The following is a 15005-nucleotide window of genomic DNA, read 5'->3' as shown; positions in this document are numbered from 1 at the left end:
CTGCGTCGGGATTTGACGCTCATGGAAGCACGGCATTCGTTTATGTAGGCTGCCCTTAAAGGTAATGTGAGCTCCATTCCCAGGAGTAAAGGATGGCAGAAGACACTACACTACCCAGAATCCCCAGCTATCGTTTGGACTACACCATGTGCTCTTGACAAACCCCATGATAGTCCTCAAGCTCTGTGATTGGAGAGTGTGCTCCGAGGGTTAAGCCGATTCTCGAACAGCACTTGAAATGGGATGGAACCACGGCAGACTGTCCAAAACTGGATTTGAACGGGTCCACCGCGTCCCCCCTCCCCACCCCGTCCCCAGAACTACACATGCTGGCTATTCTGTTTCGCAACATGTTCTCTATGGCACGTCTCTACTGGGAGTTGTAGTTTTAAAAGACGTTTTCGTATTTCCCATAATAAGAAGTTGCCAGTATTAAACTGTGTACATCCCTGGAGGTTTAGGGGAAAGGAAACACTCACATTTAAAACATATAATTAATAAATGGGTGAAAATTGCTTGTGCCCATTATGGGCAGTATTACTATATATACCCACATGCCAGCTAAGGTCAGAAGAGCTTTATTTAACAGCTGGTCTTATGTGTGTGACCCCTGTGATAACATTACATTACATTAATTGATAAGCCTGAAACATGCACTTGTCAAGGTTCAGAGGCACATTGTGCAAATATGGCAGTAGCCATCGATCAGCTTAAGATAAGATATACTTTATTGATCCCAAGTTGGAACATTTGCGTTACATCAGCATGTGTAACAGTTAAATATGCAGTTGTGTTTATTTGAAAATCATTTAGTATAATCACATAAATTCTGTGTTTTATATTCAACAATTCTGTGTTCTTTATTTATTGATTGTTCAATACCTGACAAGGCCGGAGATGAAATATCTACATACATCTATAAGAGTATAATACATTATGTATAATATCAGTTAAAATAAGTGCTTCAACATAGTTAACATTGCTGGAGGTATGCACAAATATTGATAGATGTCTTGTAATGCACTATTGAGGAACCTGCAACCCAAGTTTTTCATTCAGTGCAGAACTACACCACAGTTGTGTAGGCCTATATGATATGTCAATAAACCTTAGAAAATCTTGAAATCTTGAAAGGGATGTGCAAAATAGCATTTTAGCATTACATACAGTCTTTAATTAACAATTAGTAGAGAATAACGAGTAATGAATATACTTTATAGGGATCGTATTAATATCTAATAATAAAAATATTGAAATTCAATAACATGCTTTAACCACCAGGTGTCCCTTTATATCAACTGTGCACCTTTATGGTGTAAATACAGCCTATCTACCAATTGGATCAAATATAAAAGTGAGCCGAATTAGTGTTGATACTGCAAGGAGACGCATTGTGTGAAAAGAAATGTAAGATGTTGTTTAATGGCTGATATATTTATGATCCACGTCACGTTTTCAGTTCCTCATGTTTGTCTTCTCATCAGGGCTCTATAAATACAGAACTACGGCAGATATGTAATATGTAATGCAGCCGAACCGTGTATTACAATGCCGTTATGTGATGACTTTCAAAGAGAAAAGCAAGCACACTCGGAATAAGGTATTATTATTATTTCGGTCTGTTTCCGGTATTTGTTAATGACGGTGTGCTCTGAGATGTGAGACTGGAATTGCACAGGGGGGAAATAACGTAGGCTATCTTTAGATGCGGATTTTGTTAAACTAATATGTTTAGGCTGTGGACCAACACTATACATTGACGGGGAAGGGGGTAGCAATAAAGATAACACCATTAAACAGTTACACAACATAACAGAAATAATATCGATAGCAGCGTCCCTAGCAACCACCTTGGTAACAATGAAAACGTCGCGATTTCCTGAAGTAATCTTCGTAATAACTAGCAAACTAAAGATCATGTACATCCACTGCACACATAATCTGAAATAACAACTCATATTTCTCGCATCAAATGACATCAAAACGCATTTTAATGGCCAAACTAACTTTAAAATAGGCATTTTACACCTAGAATAAAACGAAGTTCAGCCATGTTTTCTTTTTCTGCAGGGAGACATTTGAAGATCACGTGACATAGACGCCAGCCATCGGAATGAATAGGCTTGTTTGAGACAAGCAAGACCTGCGCAGACCTGCGCAGTTGCGATCAACGTCTTGCTAGTGCGTTGCATGATGGTTAGTCATTTTGTCCGACTTGCTCTGGAGGCTCGCCCACATGAGACTTTGAAATCTCGCGGGACAAAGACGCCCGCAGCCTTGAGAGCGAGGCGAGGCGAGTTGGCTCAGTTGCTCTCCACGAGCTGCGGAAGCTAAATGCTTGATGGGAAACGGCTCGCTGGTATCTCGAGCTGAGCGCTCATTGGTGGTTTTTACCACGTGCTGCTGATGAAACTCTCCAATTGGCTGGCAAAAGTTTGTTGTTGTTTTGTGTCAGTTTTACGTCGCCACATCCATTCCCATTTTTCATCATTGTTCCACAATGTTTATCATCATGAAATTAATATCTATATATTTTATACTATACTGCTTACCGTTTTCATACTTTATATATCTTAGCATATTCATACACACTGTTCATACTGCTCACAGGCTGATATCTAGTGTATTCATACCCCACTGTTTATTCATCATTCTATATGTTATTCTGTAGATTGTGTACATTACTTTCCACTTCACTGCTTGTTGCACCTGGTTAGAAGCTAAACTGCATTTCGTTGTCTCAGTACCTGTAATCTGTGCAATAACAATAAAGTTGAATCTAATCTTGAGCAGGAACAAATGTATTTACTTAGTACATATCTGACATTAACGATTAAACACATGTGTGCATTCTTTATAAATGCAAACCGAGTCAAGCCGACTCCGGAGGTGGCGGTATGCACCTTAAAGTTGTTTGCAATCTGCCAAAAAACTGAGAGAAGAAGAAGAAGAATGCGAAGAAGAAGATGAAGAAGAAGAAGCCGACTCGGAGCTGTCCGACTTCAGGCGAGCTTTTTGACACCTCCCCCGGCTGCGATCGGCTACTCTCATCTACTTTCGAGGCGAGCCGCAATGTGTCTCAAACAAGCCTACTGGTGAAAAAAACGGGGTTTGTCAAACAGAGCACATGGTGTAGGCCAAACGATAGCTGGGGATTCTGGGTAGTGTAGTGTCTTCTGCCATCCTTTACTCAGAAAACATATTTGTTTCTCCGAATCGAAGGGGAAAAATACAAAAGCATTGTACACAATTTAAACCAATCAATGTTGTGTAATCAACAAGGATAATCTGGTGTTTTTTAGTTGATGAGATAGCACTGTAAAATCAATCGACAGAGAATACTTACTTCCGGGTGTAAAATCCTGCGTTATCCAATGGGAATGGATGCTCACATTGCTCTCCGTAATACAATAAAGGGGACATGATCAAATCGGAATATAATGTTCTTTTAAAAAACGTTAACTAAAGGGAACAATCTATTTGACACAGCTGAAGCTCTGGCCTTCCTTAAAAACAAACTAATTTAATACAAATCACAGTTGTATTACACACAATGCACTGTTTTTTGAGAACAAAAAATCGTAACTAATGCACCATAATACATTCTGTCGAAAAATAAAAATGATTATGAATACAAATAAAATAAAAGAAGGTTCCCGTGAGTTACTACAAGCTATAAAGTAGATTTTAAAAACGTTGTATAGAAAAAAAGCTCACTGCGGGACGTTGTAGAAATGCGTGTGTGCACCACGACAAAGGAGCCTCATTCACTTTACATTGGGGTTGTTTGCGTGGTGCAAACACGTAAATGTAACAAAGTTCGTGACACCACCACGCAATGCGGTGTTAAGGAGTCGTGGTGGAGTCACGCATTCTGGTGAGATCAGGTTGTAGAAATGATGTGTCTAATATATCATATTCCAATCACTTGTATATACTCTTATTTCACTTTTTTTCTTTTTGTATTGACTTGCACTATTTTTTCTGTTTATCTGTTTTATTGTGTTGCACTGTTGGAGGAGCCTGTGACCTAAGGGGGGAGACGTTCGATTCCTGTTTTGAATAGTGTGCTGTCGATGGGTTTCATTCCATTTCAAAATGCTGTTTGTCGCTCAGGTAAACTTCAACATTGTCAAGCAAAGCACATGGTGTAGTCCCAAACGATAGCTGAGGATTCTGGGTAGTGTAGTGTCTTCGGCCATCCTAAACTGAACAAATGTTTGTTTCTCCGAATCGAAGGGGAAAATTACAAAAGCATTGCACACAATTTAAACCAATCAATGTTGTGTAATCAACAAGGATAATCTGGTGTTTTTTAGTTGATGAGTAGTGCAGATAGCACTGTAAAATCAATCGACAGAGAATACTTACTTCCGGGTGTAAAATCCTGCATTATCCAATGGGAATGGATGCTCACATTGCTCTCCGTAATACAATAAAGGGGACATGATCAAATCGGAATATAATGTTCTTTTAAAAAACGTTAACTAAAGGGAACAATCTATTTGACACAGCTGAAGCTCTGGCCTTCCTTAAAAACAAACTAATTTAATACAAATCACAGTTGTATTACACACAATGCACTGTTTTTTGAGAACAAAAAATCGTAACTAATGCACCATAATACATTCTGTCGAAAAATAAAAATTATTATGAATACAAATAAAATAAAAGAAGCCTCCCGTGAGTTACTACAAGCTATAAAGTAGATTTTAAAAACATTGTATAGAATAAAAGCTCACTGCAGGACGTTGTAGAAATGCGTGTGTGCACCACGACAAAGGAGCCTCATTCACTTTACATTGGGGTTGTTTGCGTGGTGCAGACACGTAAATGTAACAAAGTTCGTGACACCACCACGCAATGCGGTGTTAAGGAGTCGTGGTGGAGTCACACATTCTGGTGAGATCAGGTTGTTCATAACACATGCAGGGTTGCATACATGCACATTGAGTACAGACTAGGGGTGTAACGGTTCACAGAACTCATGGTTCGGTTTGTACCTCGGTTTGGGGGTCACGGTTCGGTACGGGTCCGGTACAACAAGAAAAAGCAAAAAAAAAGTCCCAAATGCATAATTCCAGGTTTGTTGTTATTTATTTTTGAACAGTAGTGCAAGTTTCAGTTTAAAAATAAGTAACCTCATTTTGAATAATTAACTGTATTAAACAGTTAAAAACAAACCACAAACAGTAGGCTACCACACAGATGGCCATATCTATAATGGCTGATGTCAAACAAAAAGGTTTCATCAAGCTGTAAAACTAAAAAGATTGTCTTGAAAATATTACATCATAAATAATAAGAAAGTGTTTCAAGAGCGCAAAGTCGTTGAAAAACATATGCCAAAAGCTTCCATTATTTATTTTGGTCTCACGGCTTTCCTGTCTATTGGTTTATTAAAAACAGCGGGGATCAGCTGTTGAACTGCTGTTGTCTTTTGCCGGACTCCGGTGATTGGCAAATCTGGGTGATGCCTTCAGATATGATTTAGCATGTTTGGCGTGTGTTACTATTAGCATACAGCACCGCTGTATGCTAATAGTAACACACGCCGACACACCGTCGACACACCGTCCTCGTCCGATCCACCACTCGCACTCCATCGTTATTGTAGTCCACAGGGGAACCCGAAATGTTCCCACACAGCTGATTTAAAAGAAGCAGGTGGGTTCTAGCTCCTGTGTGTTATCTGAAATCGCCATACTAAGGTTGCGTTCCAATAGTCCATTTAGCTTAGGAACCTTCCTAACCAAGTGAAATGACCCGGAAGTACGTCAGTGGCAGCCATGTTAAGTGCCGTTCCAATTCTCCAAATGAAAGGAAAGGAGGTTTCAAACTTCCTTTATAACCTCCTTTAGCTTAGGAACCACTGGACCTCCCTTGATGAAAGGAGAGGAGAAAATGCTGCCCCACAATGCATTGCAGCCGCAGCATTTGCCGTCACTCAACAGTCGGCCGTTCACGGAAACAACCGATTATGACCGAGAAATTATATCATGAACGTTACGGTGCTTATTAAGCATTTTAAAACGTATGTGGTAAGTTGCCAAAGTGCTTTGTTCTGAACGTTCATCAGTATTATAATCAAAAAGAGAAATATGAACGTTAGTTTTTACTGAAATTATCAAATAAAGTCAACATTTCACAGTCTTTACTGAGCTGTGTGGAGTTTGTTCAACTTTTAAAATATGTTTGAAAGGTGAGATACACAGTGATAGAAGTTAAGGACTAACGTTTATAATAAATACATTTGTATTGATTTTAAGATATTTTCATAGTTCATACAATCATACGTATTGGGATCATTGGTATTAATGTGGGAGAGGGTGATGAGCATAAGTTTCACTTTCCTTTTTTATTTCAATTCCAACTTTGGTCATGAAGAATATGTTTCTCTGTTGCCAAGGTTAATAAAGAATAAAACAACAGCATCAGAGCACGGTGCAGAGTCTCTAGATGAGTTTACAGAAGTCCCTCGTTCTTATTAAACATCCATGTTGTAGTCCACTGTATAGAAAACTGTGGTTTCCATAGTTTCCCCACAGCAGCAGACGCACATTCATGACGTCCGCTGGTGCACCATAAACACGTCGGATAGTGAAAGTGCATTCGGATTCTCTAAAGTACCGCAGTCTCTTCTCCTAAATCCTTTTGAATTCTCCTATCCACTATCCCTTAACCCCGTGACGTTTCACTCAGAGGTCAAGGAATAGGAGATAGGGTTAGAATTTAGGAGCTGATTTTTGGATTATCGGAACGCAACCTAACTTTTCTTGTTGTTGTGTTTTCTTGTTCTTCATTTGTTGTTTAAGGGCGGCTGGCAAACTACTTTTAGGCGCAATACCGCCCCCTGGATTATAAATAGTGTAATGGATACTGCCCTGAATGACTTTTTTCCCACTCGTAAAAAAAAGGCGTATTCGTTGTGTGACTGCATGTGCCGAACCGTGACGTCCGAACCGTGACGGTACGGGACGAATACGGATACCGTTACACCCCTAGTACAAAAAATCAAAACAATTCCACTGTTTGGATTTCTGACCAGATGTGTGTGTGTGTGTGTGTGTTGTTACTGGATTGTGTTATTTGTTGGGATTGCTTTATTCAAGCATGCTCTCAAACACACACTCAATATACACTTACAGGTATACACACACTCTATGTCACTGTGTACTCGAAGAAAATATAGAAGACTCTAAATTGTAAAAACGTACTTCCTAAAAATTCATGAATAAAAAAACAGTTTATGAACTTTGCAGATAAGAAAATAAAATTAAGTTATACCAGCATTTGCTAAGTACTATAAACAACTTGGAAGTCTCTACCAGCAAGTACTTTTCTTGAATTTAAAGGTGTGACCCAATTTTGAAACTAGCTATTGGTGTATAGCTGCTAGCTGGTGCAACCACATTTGTGTTGTTATAACTTGACATTTGCTGAAAAACAAGATTTTGAATTTGCAGAATTTGTGTTATACTCTGGTCACATTCCAATAATAGAAAGTATGAATGTATAAGAACTTAAATACAATAACAAGCCTGAACCAGATTAGGTGAAATCTTTATGATGTAAAATGTTACCCTGTTGTTTCAAACTTCCATCCTCTAACCTTCAGATTAGCAGTGCTCACTCCCTCTCTGTGATACTCACTGCCTCACTGGTTTGCATCATTAACCCTTTGTAGCTGTGAGGCTAATAACACAAACCCAAGTGTCCACGGCTCAGATCTCATGAATAGGAAGATTGTTGGGAGAAGCAATGAGGTTATCACTCATGTCAAATTCCTTGCTAAAGTGGCCACTTTGTTTGGGAAAAAGATCTGGCTTTGTCACGGCTTGGCAGTCATTCATTCCCCTCAAGTGAAAGGGTCTCAGGTCAGCGGAAATAAGATCTCAAAAGAAAGCGTCGCTATAGTGTGAGAATGCTTGTAGTTCACAATAATATTTCATTTCATTGCTGTTCAAATTTTACATTGTTCTCTGTGTGTAATGGGCTCATTTGCCCATTAGACACATGCATATCTATTCATAAACCACCACAGTTTTTCTCTTGTCATTCATCAATCAAGAAACTCTTCCGTACAAGTCTTGGAAAGCCGGCTGTTAAAATACGTGAGATTTTTATGTGGCATTGATCTGAGACACTGAAAGGGAAGAGGGCCACTTAATCACTCCAACCATGGATTCAGTGAAAGACTCCAAACCAGCCATGACATGCAGCGATGATAAATACGTCAAGCAATCAATTAGGAAACCTGAAACTGGCAGTACATAACTTGGCAGGGAGTTTAAGGTTCAAAGTGTAGTTGGCCATCACTGGGTGTGTATGAGCAAGGATATAATAAGGTGTGATGATGGCTAAGGTCACAGAGGAGATTAAGTTCCCTTGTGCTACCTTTTTGCAAGAAGTGACTCATACAAGAGTTAATGTGACATTACCTGGTAACCTCACTAAACTAAAGGAAGTTTCAAATGTATCAGAAATATGAGATGCCAATGACACATGTCACGAAAGATACATTATGAGAGAAAATCCCTTCACTGCAACCAGAATCTCGAGACAATCTCTGCTTGGGTGTGTTAAATGTGAAAATATTATCTCTACTTCAATTATTCCAACACACATGTGCTTGTAAAACATTGTAAGGTTGAAAAATGTCGAACCATTTTGCTGCTCCAGCCTTTTCCCTCTCATGTTGACAGTCCAGCTAACTGTCAAAATCTGTCAACGGCGACCACTTTACCCCAAGCGACAAAAGAGGGGTCGGGTTGCTGCTGTGGTGCAGTGTTTGCTAGGAACCGGGAGAGGCTTGACACCTGAGACCATGGATTCAGATATTAAAGATATTTCACTCAACTACATTTCAATTTAACGTTAACACACATTTAACACGCTACGACTATGTCAAGTGACATGCACTTACCGATGTGCTTCTTCACTGTCAGCTTTTACTTTTCAAAGCTACTATTTGGAGATGTATTACAAACAAATTCATTTAAAGGTTTAAAGGCCTAATAATGTTAGTTCGATGCATTTCCTTCCTCATTAGTACATTAGTATAGGTATTTTTTGTCAATGTTTTGTAACCTTTACTCTTTACATCACTTTTGCACTAGAATTCTTCCGGTGCATAGCTTTGTGTTTTCACACGTTTCCGCCACTTAACTATCAATCATTGGAATGATGTGAACATATCGGCAGGAATGTGTACTGCGTTGGCCACATGCTCATACATGCATGTGGGTAGGCTCAAGATATAAGCAATAATTGGTCCCACTCACTCACAAAACATTGCCTGTTTAGTATTTCTTGTTGTCCATACCTACACATAGTGTCCTTAACATTGATTGAGTAAAGCTGCAAAGTGGAGCAACCGATTCAAAACAATATTTATGTTGTTGTGTTGTAAAGACATGTACATCATAAAGCCTTTTTCAAGTCAATCTGTAAACATAGAGGATATTCTGGCTTAGTATTGACCATGTCACTGGGAAAATTAAGAATAAAACCCTGTCTTTTTAATGTAAATCTGTGACAAAGACAGTTCTGGTTCTCTCTGCCATGGAGATAAATATGTGAGATCTATTTACCACTACTGGAGAATTCACGATAGATGCTAAAGGTTTGTTGAAAGTGGATTGAGAGACACAGCATGAAATGTGAAATCAAAAGAGTTAAGAGATATGTCAATTAATAACCAAAATGTTTTTCACAGGCTTGCCTCACCTCTTCAGTGTTTGGAATATTAAATGTGCGCCATTACGAGATATATTGGGGCAGGAGACTTTTTCCAATGTTGAGTGGCGGGTGCTGTCAGACACAGTTTTACTAATCATGGTTTGCTGCTTACCGGCTGCTTCCCATCAGACGACTACTGAAAGACGTTAAGGTAAGTTGTCATCACCTTCAGTTTTCAGCCATTACATCAGCCAGAAAAGCTGGCAATAACTCTGATGTAATTCCTCTCATCTTCTCCATTTTCTCCTCCTCTTCATCTCTCAGCATCCACCTCAATCTCTATTATCCCATCTTTCATATTCCACCATTCAGACATTACCTGTCTCAAACACATTTCAACAAAAACCTTGAGGCTGAATGAGGGATGAACATAGACAGTAAAAAGTTTCTTCACTGGACTTCAATTAAACTATTGTTCAATAGGAGTCTGGCTGTAAGGTGAAAGATGGGAACCACATTGCTTTTTGATTTGGTCGTGCCTGGAGCAGATAGAGATTAATGAGCTTATTAAATCCAAATGGACTCCCAGACAGACAGCTCATTAAAACTGTTATATTTGGAGCCCTTCACAATGCAGGTCAGTCGTGTACAGTGTTGTGCTAGTTACTGAAAACCAGTAACTAGTTACCATTACTAGTTACTTCATTTCAAAAGTAACTCAGTTACTTTACTGATTACTTACACCAAAAAGTAATGCGTTACTGTGAAAAGTAACGTTTTAGTTACTTAAAAAAAGGGCTCCCATTATATTAATGCCCTTATAGCCTTCATTTCAGTACTGTTATTGCATTGGAGAATAATACAATCTGTTGATCAACTTGACATGCATTATATGCAATCTGGCTCGGCTCGGCGCGGCGCGTCTGGTGGAACAGCACCCATTGACTAGAGTGGTCGCGATCTTTGCGAACGCCGCGGCGCAACCGTAACGCAGCGCAGACGCTCCTTGTGCGTTTAGGGGGTCAGTCTCTGTGGCATACTAGCTTCGTCCCAGCATGTGGTTTTTGCAGATGTTTTAAGAGATTTGAATGACTGGTTTGGGCAGTAGATAGGCTCTTTGACCCGCCAGGACACAACTTACATTTAACTAAAACGTTCTTTTCTTTGTGCTCGACAAAAGTGAAATAGTGAGAATATCTCCAGGTGGAGAAACTAGACTTGAGCTCCGCCGCCGCCATGATAGTCTTGTTAGTAAACAACACAAACACGCCCACAGCCCGTCTCCGCATGTGACACAGGAAGTATTTAAGTACATTTACTCAAGTACTGTACTTAAGTACAGTTCTCATCTCTGTTCACCTGGCTGTTGACTATATAAAAAAACTAACGCAGTAACGGAGTAACGCACCATGTAGTAAAGGTAACTGAGTTACTGAATTTAAAAAGTAATGCGTTAGAGTACTAGTTACTGCCAAAAATAACGGCGTTACAGTAACGCGTTAGTCCCAACACTGGTCGTGTAGCAGCCTATCGAAATCGAGCTTGTCCATCATGCTGAACCATAGCACAGTCAAGAAGAGGATTCCAATTGTTTTTTAGCTGACAGACCCTAAAGAAAACTTTAATGGTTGTATTTTTCCAATGTTTTTACATTGTCAAGGTAATGCTCTATCAATAATGATGAAACATGCCATACTTGCTAGGAGAGAGATGCTCGAGTTCTCTTTGGAGCATTCAACACAAATAAATGAAAAACAGTTTGGCCATTTGAGTGAGTCACAAGCTCTGCTGTGTGTCAATGATATACAAAATATGATAAATAAACATTTTGTGATTGTGTTTTTTTGTATTTTCTTGAGCTTTTTTCCTCTTGAAATGTGGCATTTTTTCCTCTTGAAATGTGGCATTTTCTCTTTAAAGTGATTTTCTGAAACACTGTGTGTTTTCTCCCCAGATCCATGAGAGGATTCAGCTTGATTGATAGACAGCTCTGCTGGTCTATGAATCAACATGTAGGTGGGTCATTGCTCCACTTCTATCGTCTTCACACACCCTTCCAGATTGATGCAGCAGCCCTTTCCTCACGACTCCTGGCATTCAATATGCTGGCACAACTGCAAAGAGATGACAAACTGTCTCATCTACGTCCAGATCCTAAACATAAACTTAAGCAGCAAACTAGTTTAGCTACCATTTACTGTGTAGTTGAGTAATGTGTGGCTGCAACATCTAGGTGTTTGTGTGTCTGTGTTTCAGTGTGTTAGGTGAAAAGAGCGGTGGAGCACTATTGTGTTGGTTAAGTGTTCCCCTGTGCTCTTCCAGGGAGCCGAAACTGCTGACTGGCACTTTCCAGCAAAGAGATGGAGAGCATGTCCAATATATAGCCTTTCACACACACACATGATCTAACAGTATACCCACACCTGGGGGGCTTACATGGCTTTACATGGATTGCTGGTCCGCTTCCAGCAGCCGCTGCCAACAACCCATCATCACACTTTTCACCTGGCAGTGACTCGACAGTCCATCCTTTTACAGCTCTCCTGTTATAATGTGCCAGAGAGTGTGTGTGTGAGGGTATGTGTGTCTTTGTGTGTGCAGGTGCTAATGTGTGTCTCTAATATGTCTCAGAAAATAAAGTGCTTGGCTGGCAGAATGAGTGAGTAGCAGCACAACAGTGAAGGCTGTTTATGTGCAGAGGGCCTCATTCCAGCCACATTATGTCTTATAATGGGCCTCATGTTGAACTGATCACATGTGTATACCCACAACAGCAATCGTGCCAGTGAAGTATCACTTTTCTTTATACACTACTTGTGTATTGATGCTTTGATCACAGAAGGAAATATTTCAGGGCCTTCAACTTGCTCTGAAGGATCTGAAATGATCAGTAATCATAAGATGAGTTGATTAATAAGTCAACACTAAGAAAAATAAATAGACAACTATTTTTGAGGTTTAGAGTGGGATAAACACATGTTTTCATGCACCATAAGTGTCTGTAAACAAGTGATGGATACATAGTTCGGGCCAATAGGTGCTTTTCCCAGGAATAGTTCTCCGGAAATCTTTAGTTCCGGAACTATCTAGTAGATCGCGTTCACACCGGAATAACTCCCTCAGGGACTTATTCCGGTGAATGAAGTAGTGATGTGTCGGCAGGGTTGGGAGGGTTACTTTGTAAATGTAATCAGTTACTGATTACTGATTACATGGCTCTGAAAGTAATCCGAAAACAGTTACAGTTACGTGTCTTAAAAAAGTACGTAATCAGATTACTTTTAGATTACTTTTGGATTACTTTCTTTTTCCATCACAGATGGGTATGTTTTGGTGAACAGGAGACACAAAAAGCAAAAGGAAACTGAACGTGTTTTTACCGTTTTAATGGCTTATCAAGAGCACAACTGAAACATCACATCTGAAACGATGTAACAACATAATACACTTTTTGGGGATGCAGCTTGTGAGGAGTGAAGGACACGGCTTAGAACGGGCGTGTCGCCTTCTGTCCTGCCAGGTGTTGGCAGGACATGAATTAAAATGTCGAACTCGGACTTCATTTTAAGGACATTTCGGCCAGGGGTGTAGAGCTATATTTGTTTAAGCACCGGATCGGCAAAACAGGAGAGTGTGTGCACCAGTCTGCCTTGATCTGTATTCATATCCGTGACACTCACAGTGTCTGCTGCCCACAGCTGTTTTTTAGAAGGAAAACCTCCTTCACTTCATGAGATCTCTGCAGCGCCAGGAGGCAGCGGGAGGGTTAACTCAGCCTCTGAGAAGACGAGCGCGCCGCGCAGTGCCTTTCACGCACCGCCTTTCACGCACCGCCTTTCACGCACCGCCTTTCACGCACCGCCTTTCACGCACCGCCTTCACTGTGTATACCTTCAGAAATAATCATTAGTAAGGCTAAAGAGCGACCGCAGGCTGATGTGTTTTAACCACACACACCTATACACACACATACGCGATTTAAACGCAGACTTTTGTTCCTCCATGTTTCGTTGTTATTGTTTCACTGAGCGAGCGGACCCGCGATTTTTTTTCAAACGCTGTTTTGGTCCATCTGCGGTGGCTCTGATGATTCGAATCGGCTGTACCTACTAGTAATGAATATTACATGTTGAGAGGAAATCTTTCCACCAATAATTCCAATAAGTAATCCAAAATGTATTCACTTCAGGTTTACGAAAGTAACTGTAATCAGATTACTCGTTTTTCAAATGTAACGCGAGCTGAATACAGTTACTTGATTTTTGTATTCTGATTACGTAACGCCGTTACATGTATTCCGTTACAACCCAACCCTGTGTGTCGGTCGCGAACGAGCCGGTGTAGGTGTCACTACCATGGATGTATAATAAGAACTGGATACAGCGTGGGAGGCGGGGCCTCATTCATTCCTATGAGAGTTGCTCAATAGCGCATGATGACAAAATGGCCCAACTTTTGAGAGAGCAAAACGTCACAGATTACCCGGCATGCCTGAGAAGTACCCGTATGTGCACTCATAGAGCATGCGCAACTTTCACCACGCCGCCCAAAAGGCTCGTTCACATTAAGCATGTGAATTTGCGTACACGTAACAGCACCGCGCATTCATGACAGCATGGTATGGATTTATATTAACGAGGCGGCAGTTAGCAGCTAGCGGCTAGCTAGTAAATTATGCTAAGTTACACATCAATCGTTATGTACTTTTATATTACGCTGACATCAGGATCTAGTGATATCCAAGCAACAGAGCTTCATTCAGCATGATACTTGTGTGGGTTGTACATGAAACCACTTGGTAATATATAAAAATGTATATGAAGCCTGTTATGATCAATTGTGAGTTAAAACTTTATCTAAAAAGTAAAGCTGATGATGGATTACTGTGGTGGAGTTAAAATAACAAATAGCCTATTTCTTTTTGAAATGTGATGGAGTAAAAGGATAGCAACTGTGATTATTTATGTTAAGTAGCCCACAAGTAACTAAAACTGTTATGTTTTGCATGGGGCTTTTGTTGTTTTTGTGTTTAACTTGTTGTGTGCTCCTTTTACCCCTCACTACTCTGTCTTTCTGTCTCTGCAGGGCTGGTGTGTGACAGGGGGGCGTGGCTGGTTACTCCTGGCTGCAGATGAGGCACACCTGTCCCCACTCACTTGATTACCTGCTCTTTAAGAGCCTGGTCCTCACCTCACTTCTCTGCCAGAGTATTTTTCATGCTGTCCCGTGGTCCGGAGTGCCTTTCTGCAGTCTGGAGTCTGTTGTAGTTGGTTAAGGAGTTATTTTTGAGTTTTGGTCGGAAATGTTTTCCCGCAGCTTTGTTT

Source organism: Pseudochaenichthys georgianus, chromosome 4 (assembly GCF_902827115.2).
Source record: "Pseudochaenichthys georgianus chromosome 4, fPseGeo1.2, whole genome shotgun sequence".
NCBI lineage: Eukaryota > Metazoa > Chordata > Actinopteri > Perciformes > Channichthyidae > Pseudochaenichthys > Pseudochaenichthys georgianus.
The sequence above is the reverse complement of the archived record's forward strand: the minus strand, read 5'-3'. Positions refer to the sequence as shown.